This window comes from Urocitellus parryii, chromosome 13 (assembly GCF_045843805.1).
Source record: "Urocitellus parryii isolate mUroPar1 chromosome 13, mUroPar1.hap1, whole genome shotgun sequence".
Taxonomy (NCBI): Eukaryota; Metazoa; Chordata; class Mammalia; order Rodentia; family Sciuridae; genus Urocitellus; species Urocitellus parryii.
The window spans coordinates 60,950,976-60,963,327 of NC_135543.1; the positions used below are offsets into that span (position 1 = coordinate 60,950,976).

Genomic DNA, 12,352 nt, shown 5'->3' on the forward strand with positions numbered 1-12,352 from the left:
AGAGCACTCGCCTACCATGCGTGAGGCACTGGGTTCGATCCTCAGCACCACATAAAAATAAAATAAAGATATTGTGCCCACCTATAACTAAAAAATAAATATTTTTTTAAAAAGGTTAGAAGGTTAAAACAAAAGAAAACTACTGTAAGGGTTACCTTTTCTTCATTTAAATCATGAACAAAAATAAGCATTTTATAACCAATTTAAAATATTCATATTATGGAACTTCCAATTGAGAAAATTCTCCAACTATGCCATTTTGTTAATGCTAGAAAATTATCTAAGACAAAGACTTAAAGGGAGACAAGAAGTGGCATCAGGAAGATGTGAACACTAGCTGCCCAATGGAACAGGAGATAAAGCCAACTTCAAGCATGAAGTTCAGATTTTAAGGAAAGTCATTTTAAGTAAAGAAGTCAGTGATTTCATCCGATGCTTAGTCTGTGAGTTAAAAAATATTTTCTAAGAAATAAAGATCTGGAATTGGAATGAGAGGCAAGAGATAGAAATGAGAAGAAAATGTAAAAGGCAGAGAACTATTTGAGAAAAGAAAGCATTTTTATATAAAATCCATCTGATAGAACAGGTCGGCTTGCTTGGGGAGACATACATACATACACATTCTATACACACACTATACATATGAAGTTTGACCTTTGAACTGCTGGCTGAATTACATGGTGAAGGTGATCGTCCAGTCTGTAGACCCCTCTCACTCCTTCGCTGTTTCTCAGTTGTTGGCATTTTTTGAAAAGCAAATGTTAACAGCTGTACTCTACAACTGGTGTAAGAATAAAGAAGAAAATTCCCATCTGTCCATTTTACCACATGAATCCACAAAAACATTCTGAAACTTATAGAACTAGGTCTCAAATTCCATTTCTTAACATTCTCAAAGCCCATAAGTCACTACAGATAATCAAGAATATAAAAATTTTGTAGCACTATTTTGACTAGGACTCTAACATTAACAGCAAGCACAGACAGGATTTTTTAAAAGCCTAAGTTCTTAGTAAAAGGATAAAAGAATCATTTCAAAAAATTTTAATTCTGAACAATCCTAGATTTTATAATTGCAAGTTGAATATATAATAATTATCCAAAATAAGACAGGTAATTTTTAAAAAACCACCATGTTATTTTTCATCAAATCCCTAATAATTAGATATATTCTTCAGTAGTCTTTAAATACTATGATATTGGTGGAAAAGATGATGGGATGAGATGGACATCATTATCCAAAGTACATGTATAAAGACACGAATGGTGTGAATATACTTTGCGTACCACCAGAGATATGAAAAAATTGTGCCCTATAGGTGTAATATGAATTGTAATGCATTCTACTGTCATATATAACAAACTGGAATAAAAATAAATAATTTTTTAAAAAGCTATGATATTGTCTATTAGTGATTATAAATCTCCAGGGATTATAGATTCTGGTCTTTCTAGACAAAAAATGAAAATAAAAAAAGCTAACATGCCTATGTTGGTGCCAATACCATGCCATTTTTGTTACTTTAGCTTTACAGTATAATTTAAGGTCTGGCATTGTGATGCTTCCTGCTTCACTCTTCTTGCTAAGGACTGCTTTGACTATTCTGGGTCTCTTATTTTTTCCACATGAATTTCGTGATTGCTTTTTCTATTTTTATAAGGAATGACGTTGGGATTTTAATGGGAATCATGTTGAAGCTGTATAGCACTTTGGATAGTATGGCCACTTTGACAATATTAACTCTGCCTATCCAAGAGTATGTGAGATCTTTCCATCTTCTAAAGTCTTCTTCAATTTCATTTACTGTTCTGTAGTTTTCATAGAAGACAGAGACAAACCCACATAAATACTGTTAACTCAGACTACACAAAGGTGCCAAAAACATACACTGGAGAAAAGATAGCCTCTTCAACAAATGGTGCTGGGAAAACTGGAAAGCCATATGCAGCAAAATGAAACTGAACCCCTATCTTTCATAAATATGCACAAAACTCAATTCAAAGTGGATCAAGGACCTAAGAATTAGACCAGAGGAGACCCTGCACCTAACAGAGGGGAAAAATAGGCTCAAATCTCCATCACGTGGGATTAGGCCCCGAGTTCCTTAACAAGACTCCTAAAGCACAAGAAATAAAATCAAGAATCAATAAATGGGATGGATTAAAACTAAAAATGTTTCTCTTAGCAAAAGAAACAAAGAGGTGAAGAGAGAGCCTACATTTTGGGAGCAAATTTCTACCACATGCACATCAGAGCACTAATCTCCAGGATATATAAAGAATTCAAAAAACTTAACACCAGAAAAACAACCCAATTAATAAATGGGCGAAGGTGCTGAACAGTCACTTCTCAAAAGATGATCAATCAAACAAATATATGAAAAACTGTTCAACATCTCTATCAATTAGGGAAATGCAAACAAAACTACACTAAGATTTCATCTCACACCAGTCAGAATAGCAGTCAACAAGAACACAAACGACAACAATAAGTTTTGGCGAGGATGTGGGGGGAAAGGCACACTCATACACTGCTGGTGGGACTGCAAATAATAATAATAATAATAATAATTATTATTATTATTATTATTTTGCAAACAATCTGGAAAAAGCAGTATGGAGAGTCCTTAGAAAACTTGGAATGGAACTACCATTTGACCCAGCTATCCCACTCTTCAGTCTATACCCAATGGTGTTAAAAACAGCATACTATAGAAACGCAGCCACATCAATGTTTACAGCAGCTCAACTCACAAGAGCTTCACTGTGCAAACAACCTAGATGCCCCTCAACAGATGAATGGATAAAGAAACTGAGGTACATATATGCAATGAATATTACTCAGCATTAAAAAAATAATAAAATTATGGCATTTGCAGGTAAACGGATGGAGTTGGAGAATATCATGCTAAATGAAGTAAGCCAATCCCAAAAAAACGAAAGGCTGAATGTTCTCTCTGATAAGTGGATGCTGATCCATAAGGGGGTGGGAGGCAGGGGAAAAACAGAGGAACTGTGATTGGGCAAAAGGGTGGGGAAGGGGCATGGGGTCAGGAAAATGGTGGAATGAGATGGACATCATTACTCTAGGTACAATTGACTACACATATGGTGCCACACTACATCGCATACAACCAGAGAAATGAAAAGTTGTGCTGCAATTATGCACAATGAATCAAAATGCATTCTGCTGTCATATATACCTAATTGGAATAAATAAATTTTTAAAAATTAAAATTAAAAACAAGTTACTGTGGCAAGAGAAAAAACTCTCCCCAATTTAAAACGAAATCCTTAACTAGACATGTTAACCTTATGATTCAAATGTAAAATTATCTATCTAATAAAGCCACTTAACAAGTAAATTTGAGATTTTCTCTGCACTATCTTCCTTTAAGCAAGCCTCTCCAAGAGTGTCGCTCCCAGGAGACAGCTCACAGTCTGAGCCCATTTTCCTGGTTAAATAGAAAATCAGCCAAGTCTTGACCACCAGGAATATAATAAACCACCAGGTTTCAGAGCTTAAAAAACAGGTCTGACGCTTCTGTGAGACGCAGAGCCCTTGAGAATCATGAAAGCTGCTTCCTACCACAGGCAAACACACTTAGCACATATCCACCAAAGCTGGACACTGAATTCAATGGGTAGCTAGAGTAAGAGAAGGTTAAAGGGGTCAGCTGTGTCACCCCTACCCACGTGAAGCTGGTGAAACAGACTTGGTGAAATCTACCTATATGGAGCTTCAGCAATGAGAAGTCCATGACTTACTGAAGTGCTACAAACAGATCCATTCACATACCACTGCACTAAAAGGTGTTTTGTATGGCATTATGACTGGGTGGTACAGCAGGGCAGGTGGAAGACCTCAGCATGACGGAGACTCTGCCATGCCCAGGCAGGCCAACACAATACCATGTCCGCATCCCATGAAATGTTCAAACACTCGTCCTGCTGGAGTTTGGGTCTGCAGTGTCCCCCAAAGGCCCATGTCCCAGGCCTGGTCCCCAAGACAGTGCAGTTAAGAGCTGGTGAGATCTTAGGCAGTGCAGCCCAGTGGGAGGTCTCGAGGTCACTGGGGATCATAGGCCCCTCCCTCCTCTCTTCACCTTCCCAGAGCACTTGCCCTCCACTCCACCAGGCCATCCTATCACTACATGCTCCCCACCAAGGGCCCAAATCAACCAGGCAAAATCGACTATGGACAGGAACCTCCAGAACTGTGAGTGAAAATAAATCTTTCTAAGTTGATTAACTCAGGCATTTGTTTTAGTAATGGAAAGTTCACTAACACTCTGAAAACTCATATTGGTTGAAAATCTTTTTCTAAGAATACCTCTGTTATATAAAACAAAATTTTTGTTCTTTTCTTAAAAACTTTAAAAGTTCACCATTACAGAAAATCATTCTACCAACACCACTTGTGATACTTAATTCACCAAGACAACACTTCTCTATCAGCAAGTATTCACCGCACTCCCATGATTCCACCAATAGGCATGAGTGTTCTGATTATCAACATTAAAACTGTCAGCACTGTTCAGTAACTTGTCATATTTCTCTTAAATATAAGTAACCCATTACAAGTAGGTACAAGCATCTCACTACTTTATTGTGTCTACTATTGTGCTCATGTCCAAACATTTACACATTGAAATGCAGTTTTCACTAAAATATTTCCTTTTTATTTCTCCCCTGTATTATACATACTTAGGGCACTATATTAAATTTTAATTGTGGATGTTGATAGGTAATTTTGCATATGAATTGCATTTTGAAATAGTGAAAGGAATGTTATGAAATACAACCATAAAAATGAAATATGGGGTCAAACAGTGTTAAAGAACCACTGCATTAAACCAATAATCTCCTGCTTTACTAAATAAAAACTCACGCTTTGCAGTGCTTAGATGGTTAAGCCATTGGGAATATCAAGGAAGTGGTTCCCATAAAAGTCCGAATGATAGTCAGATGTATAGCATGAGGAGGGGGTGATTAATGAGAAGAAAGTACAAGCAAAGTTTTCTGGAATACTGGCCAAGTTTCTAATTCTCAACTCTGAATGGTGACTGTATATTTTTTGATAATTTTAACTTTCAGATTTTTCCTTAGAATAAAAGAATATTGTTAAAAAGCTGATTAATGTAATTTCTTAAAAATTGAAAAATGCTTAAAAGCAATTTTGATGAAAGTGAACATCTGAAGCAATTTTTGTAGAAAACAAATAGTAATGTTCTGAGAATTTCTGAAACTGAATTCCTATAAAGGAAGAAAGACCTGTCATTTTCCCAAAATGTTTGTTTAGTTTAACGTTTAGGAAACAATTATTAAAAACAGTCCATTTTAAGATCCCAGGATAGCATCCAACTGAACTGTGTCACCACCATGGAACTTGAAGTGGGTCAGGAAAACCAACACAAATATAAAGATCACACAGCTCTTAGGACCAAGATCAAGTCCACTGTCTAACTCAGGTGTCTCATATCTCCTAGCAACATCCAAATTTCTAGTCCCTTCACAATTCTTGACAACTTATTTCCAAGCTCTTGCCAATGATGTGCAGGCCAAGCCAATGGCTTCTTAACAGCACCAAATGCAATGAACCAAAGAATAAATACGAGGAGACACATGGCTGACCATACAACTGGCACCAAATATAATCTGTACCTATCTCATGGCTTGTCTCATGTACCTTCATTACTGTCTTATGTCCTTCATTATAAGCTCCCCAAGAAATAATAAATTCATTCCAAAAAACTGGAGTAATGAACACAGGCTTTAACTTACAGTAGCTGCTCAATATCCATTTGTTGAGTGAACAAACACTAGCAGTATAACTGAATGGCCACATAAATAATTATTAATTAACGTGCAAAAAAAAACTAACAAAAGTATGCATGTTTTGTTTCAAATGTTATGACTCTAGGTCTCCATTAATCATTTATTCCAACCCTTACATTTTTACTCTTTCATCCGACCTTTACTGAAACAGGAAAGATAAAGCCCTTGGGAGAACGTTGGATGCTTAGCTCCAATACATAACTTATGCAGCTGCAGCGACATAGATAAGGATGCTCCCCATAGATTCTGGCAAACAACTACCACTCACTAAACAGTTTCCCAGTTCCACAATGGTTATACTGCTACTAAATATGTACCATACTAACTTTAACGTAGAACAATTATGCACTATGAAACACATACTGTAAAATAATAACACATACTGTATATAATACATGGAATATCTACTAAGAATTTCCATAGTAACCATGGCAGTGACAATGGCAGTAATAAGTTTTTACAGCAGCTGGCACTTATTCATGAATCAGAAATTGTGTATGAATGCTCCTGGCCACATCCCCAGCAGTCAGAACCAGGCCCGAACAGAAAGGAGGACTGACACACACTGCTGCACAAACAAGCAGCCCCAGCTTCTGAAGAGACAAGCGAGCTCTACTTCTACTCAAAAAGACAGATTCTTAGAGTACTAAAAATTCCTTTACAAAATATCACTAACCTAATCACAAAAGCATAGATCCTGAAATTAGAACAAAAGCAAGACCTCATTGTTTTTCTTAACCTTCTAAATACTTAAAAGCTTTAGTTAAACTGCTTACTTCCCAGTTTATTCATACTGTATTATATAACCAATAAACCAATCAGCAGCTTCAGAATTTACCATGAAAAAAATCTCCAAAATCCATTTACTATAGAGGTGGTCATTTGAGGAAAAAAAATAAGTTTTCCACTCTACAGACCTAAAATTGTAGTTCAGAAGCAGCTACTTAGGCAGGGGCCAGGTCCTTTGTTCCTTTCATACCACTTCCACACAGAATAATATTGTCAGGACAAATACTTAAATATGCTTCCATCACCTTCACGTTAAAATAAAAATACTTAAACCAAATTAACTATATTCTCTTCATTTCTTTGGAAAATTTGGGGAGAGAGAGAAGCTAGCTTCTCTTATCGACGCACTATGACTTTTTTTTAAAAAAAAGTATAATGCAGTATTTTTAAATTCTAAAACCATTAACCAGGTGACTGATCTTGGGCAAATCACTTAACCTCTCTGGCCCAGTCTATAACCTTTTCACTTTGGGATTAACAAAACTGTCCTATTCTTTAACTTTCTAAATGAAAAAGAATATGTATGCATACATAAAATTTTTGAAAAATAACAATGCTTGTGTCAAAGACTGAACATTCAATGTGCGTATGCAACTTGACTACCTCAACTAAAATAAAAAACAGGTAGTCCACAATAAAAGTTTAATTTTTATGATCCAGATAGGAGGGTATAAGCAAACAGAAGGAAATGGATATTTTGAGAAAATGTGAAAAACACATTTTTATCAATTTATAATCTAAAGCTGTTGTTAGAGGCAAATATTTATAACATGAGAAAAATGCTCACAGTACATTTATGCCCAGCAAACAAAAGAAATGTATCAAAATGTAAACAGTAGTTATTTCTAGGTTCTATTTATCTATTGAACTTCCCATATTAAGCATGGTTTTATAATCAGAAGGGACTTTTAAGCCTGTGCGCTTATTAACTTCATTTGCTCATAAAGTTTTTAATCTGTAAAGTCCTAAGGGAAAACTTCCAAAGATTCAAAAGAGCAGATCTTCCAAAGTTTGTGTTACTCAGGATTTGGGCAGAGACAAGATGGTCAAGCATTAACCTATGCACAGCTTCCCCTATTCTTTAAGTATGTCTACTTAACAACACCAAATACAATATAAATGCCATGTTAATAGTTGTTATACTATTAAGGAAAATTGACAACAAAAAGGTCTATTTGTTCAATATAGACATTATTTTATAAATATTTTCAAGCATTTGGTTGAATAGCAGATGTAGAATCTGTGAATAGAGTCGACTTTTTTTATAATCCCTTACATGTGATTTTGTTCTAATTAAAAAAAAAACTACTCAACAAGACTGGACTTAATGATTTCTGAAAAATGTTCAACTTTATAATTCTGACACATACTTCAGTTTATAAAAATAATGCAGAACAAGCTGCTCACTGAAGCAATTGACACTCTTTATAAACAGACCTACCTGGCTCCTTAATATAATCATGGGCAGGAGCCATTCTGAGAAAAGTACATATCCCCAAATCCATCTACTAAGATTCCCTCACAGGACCACCAACTGATAGCAAGGATAAGGGCAAAAGACACATTTATGTAGCTGTGACTTAACTGTTTTAAGTTATTTATTAATAAAATTTACTTTTATCTAGATTTGATTTGTGAATTGTAATTGGGTGTGTCAACCTCAAAAACAGATTCTCCGAAGATTAATAAGTACATTTGTAAGTAGCATTTCAATGGGAACAGTCTGGCCAAAATAAACAATGTGTGTATTCAAGGGGGGCTGAGACAAGCACCAAGTTTTAAAGGCAAAATAAGGAGCATTATATAAATTATCTTGAAACAATAACCCTTGGCTACCAGGCTTGATAACAAGGTGGTGGCAGTTCAAGGCCATATAGGCAGCTGCTGGGCAGACATCCTCTCAAGTGGCCTGTGTGCAAGACTGTGGTTCTGGCAATCTCCAGCAGGAGCACAAGGCCCCTCCTTCATAGCCTCCCGGATTTACTTTTTGTTGTTGTTAGGTTTTGACAAGTGACTATTAAGAGTCTAACAACTTACACAGGTAGCTGTAAACATTAGATTTGTTTCTTATTTACCTTTATTGACCTTTATTACAAAAGATTTCAGACTACATAATACTTGTTATTGAAAAGAATATATAACAAAACCTTTGCTTCAATCTCTCAAAGCTATCAAACTGAGTAAATCAATTATCTTGTTTATTATATTATAAAAAGAGCTACAAATTCTCTGTAGAAACTGTCTTAAAACACAGAAAAGGAAAATGGATGAAAACAAGACACCCTAATCCTGAAGTTGGGCTAAAGACTGCTAACACTCTTTGCTTTCTGACCTTTTTTCTCCTTATAAAAAAGGGCTTATATTTATACAGCTTTCCAACAGGAGATAAGGGTGTCACCACTGATCAGCGGATTACCAGAAGTATAAACATGAAGCAATACCACTTGCGAAGCACTTTTATCACAAAATATTGAAACCTGAATCTAATCCAGCCCTTGAATCTACCTCAAAACTTATGAAGAAAACATGTAAGATATATCCAGAAGAGACTTTCTGCTGGACAACTGACAGGGTCTTTTCAACAAATCAATGGCATGATTTAAAAAAGGCAGCAGAAGTCACTGCCTAAGATTTAAACACATGACAACCAAATGTAATGCACACTGAAAAACAAACAATAGCATAAAAAAAAAATCAACAAACCTTTAAACAGATGCTGTTAAAGAGTTAGTACAGGCCCACAATTCCAACAGCTTGGGAGGCTGAGGCAGAAGGATCATAAATTCAAGGCCAACCTGGGCAACTTAGCAAGACCCTCTCTCAAAAAAAACAAAATAAAGGACTGGGGATGTAGCTCAATGGTAAAGCAACCCTGAGTTCAATTCCCAGTACCAAAAGAAAAAAAAAAAAAATCAGCGCTGGCTTCAGATGATAACAGTAACATGATTACACAAAGAAAATTTCCCATTTTTTGTTGTCAGAAAATACAAACTCAAAAGGACAAAACTTTAGGTGATCCAAGATCTGTTTTATTACACAAACAAAAACACAAATAAGTATGATAAAATGTTAATGATTAAATTTATATTAAGTTAAGGCAGATAGGTTTGTACATTTTTATAAAAAGTTTTTATAATTTTTTTCTTATTTTTGGTACCAGGGATTGAACTCAGGGGCACTCAACCACTGAGCCACATGCCCAGCCCTATTTTATACTTTATTTAGAGACAGGGTCTCAGTGAGTTGCTTAAGCGCCTTGCTTTTGCTGAGACTGGCTTTGAACTCCCAACCCTCCTGCCTCAGCCTCCTCTGGAGATGCTAGGATTAGCTGGGATTATAGGCATGCCCTACCATACTAAGCAAATTTAAATTTTTAACTGAGTAATCAGTCATATTTCAGTTCTAATAAACCCAGTGAACAAGCATTTGCAAAAATAGTATTTTTATGAATGTTTTCATGCTTCAAAGAAAGCAAGACTCTCTTACCTCTGAAAAGCAACTAAGACTTCATTGAGTAGTTTAGGTAAAATACAAAGGCTCAGTAGCTCAAAGCCAGCCTCAGCAATGGTGAGGCGCTAAGCAACTCAGAGTGACCCTTTCTCTAAAGAAAATATAAAAAAGGGCTGGGGATGTGACTCAGGGGTTAAGTGCCCCTGGGTTCAATCCCTGGTACAAAAAAAAAATAAAAATAAAAATAAAAAAGATGCAAAGGCAAGAGAAAGAGAAAAGGGGAATACCTACCCTACGAGAAAATGTTAAAAAAATATCTGCTAAGAGACTGTTTCCACACATCAGCACTGCCCCACTAAAAAAGCCTTCAGGGAAACTTACAGGGAGAGGAAATGGAGAGATGAAAGTCAGAGGGTACCAAGTATCAGAACCAGTCTAGATCTAATGCGCAACATGACCAACACCAACATAAAAATGTTCTGTACTTAGGATTGCAGCTAAATGGGTAGATTTAAGTGGCTCTTCCCACAAAATGAGAGAACAAACTGTGAAATGAAGGGATATATTAATTTGTTTCACTAAAGTAACTATTTTACCATCTTTATGTATCCCATAGCATCAGTTATATACCTTGAATATATACAGTAAAATTGAATTTTTAAAAGAGGGGAACTGGTACAGTAAATAAACAATGATATTACCAACACTAATAATCAGAAAACACTAAATTTTGAAAAATTTAAAATCAAGTTTCCCCCATTCTTGTATGTAGTAGATCCCCACCATCCTTGGGGAATATGTCGCAAGACCCACAGGGATTACCTGAAATGAGAAAGTACCAAACCTTGTAATTTAATGCTTTTTTCCATCTTAATTAAGGAATTATCACACAGTTTTATACTTTGTGGTATTACAGCAAAACCAGCACAATTTATTTTTCCTTCTTTAAATTTTCATAGACATGATTTTTTCTTATGGTAGATCTTAGCAACCTCCCCATATGATTTTATTTTTCTGTCACCAAGTCAAAAGTTGTCACCTTTCACCTAAAGGAAGTACTTTATGAACTCTCTTCAGCATCTGAACTGCCTGGACCCCACACTCTGGTTCCTTAGGGCCATTATTAAGCAAAATAATGGTTATTGGAACACAAGCACTGCAATAGCCACACCCTGATAAGGAAACAGCTCCCTAGTGACTTAACAGGTAGACACCACATCCAGTATGGAGATGCTACCACCCAAAAGGACTGGTCAGGTCCCAGGTAGCAGAACAGGACAGCACAGGACTTCGTCTCGTTACTCAAAATCGCATGAATTTAAACTTGTGAATTATTTATTTCTGGAATTTTCCATTTAATTTTTTGGGACCCAAGTTGGTCAGAAGAAACTGAAGCCACAGAAAGTAAAAACCACTGATATAAAACCACTGATGGAGGTAGAAGACATTTCTATTTTTCCACTTCATAGAAAAATGCCATTTTCTTTTTGTACAATTGTCACGTAGTCACAAACAGTGAATGCCAGAACACGCAAAAAACCACCTACAAAAAGTACAAAAATGAAACCATCTACCTATTAGGTTAGTCAACTCTTTATAAAATACTCCAATAACTACTTTCTGGAACAACAAAATTTTAAAAAACACAACTGTCTGCAACAGGAAGATGAAAAACCTGAGGAAAAAACAATCCAAAATTTTTAAAAATGGGAATTATAGGTGAAATCATCTAAGTTTTATAAGTCCAATAAACATTTGCTGGGCAATTATTTATGATGCCAGATCTTGTTACCACGGATACAAAGATAAAAAGAAATGGGTATATCCTCAAGTAGTCCATAGCATAATCTGGGAGAGAAAATTATGTAAGAATAAATACTAAAAAGTACCATTAATGTGAAAAGTGAAAAGTACCATTGTTGTAGTAAGCACAAGCTTCAGTAGTGGCGTGAAAAAGACAGTGACCATCTTGAACCTGGAGAACATCACAAAAGTGAGTCTTGAACTACAGACTGCCTGACAAATAAGAGGCAGGCCATTATTCCAAGGTAAAGTGCAAGAGCTCTTGCAAAGGTCTCGCATCAGCCTGGAGTGTTTGGGAAAATGGTTTCATACAGCCACTTAGGGCAGAAGAGAAAGTAGTCCCTAAGGTTAGAGGGGCAGGCAGGGGATCTTGGACTTTCCCAAGTACATAAAGGGAAATACTTGTTCTTTAACCTATTGAGCAACAACATCAGGTTTTACTTTTTCAGAGAGTAGTTCTTGCAGTGGTGTG

The 12,352-nt window shown here is 36.0% G+C and overlaps 1 protein-coding gene across 3 annotated transcripts in view; it reads right to left on the minus strand.

Annotated features, from left to right (window-relative positions):
• Vapa (VAMP associated protein A) overlaps window positions 1–12,352 on the minus strand; it is a 36,422-nt gene that overhangs the window by 18,821 nt on the left and 5,249 nt on the right. The gene's annotated exons all lie outside the window — the stretch shown is intronic.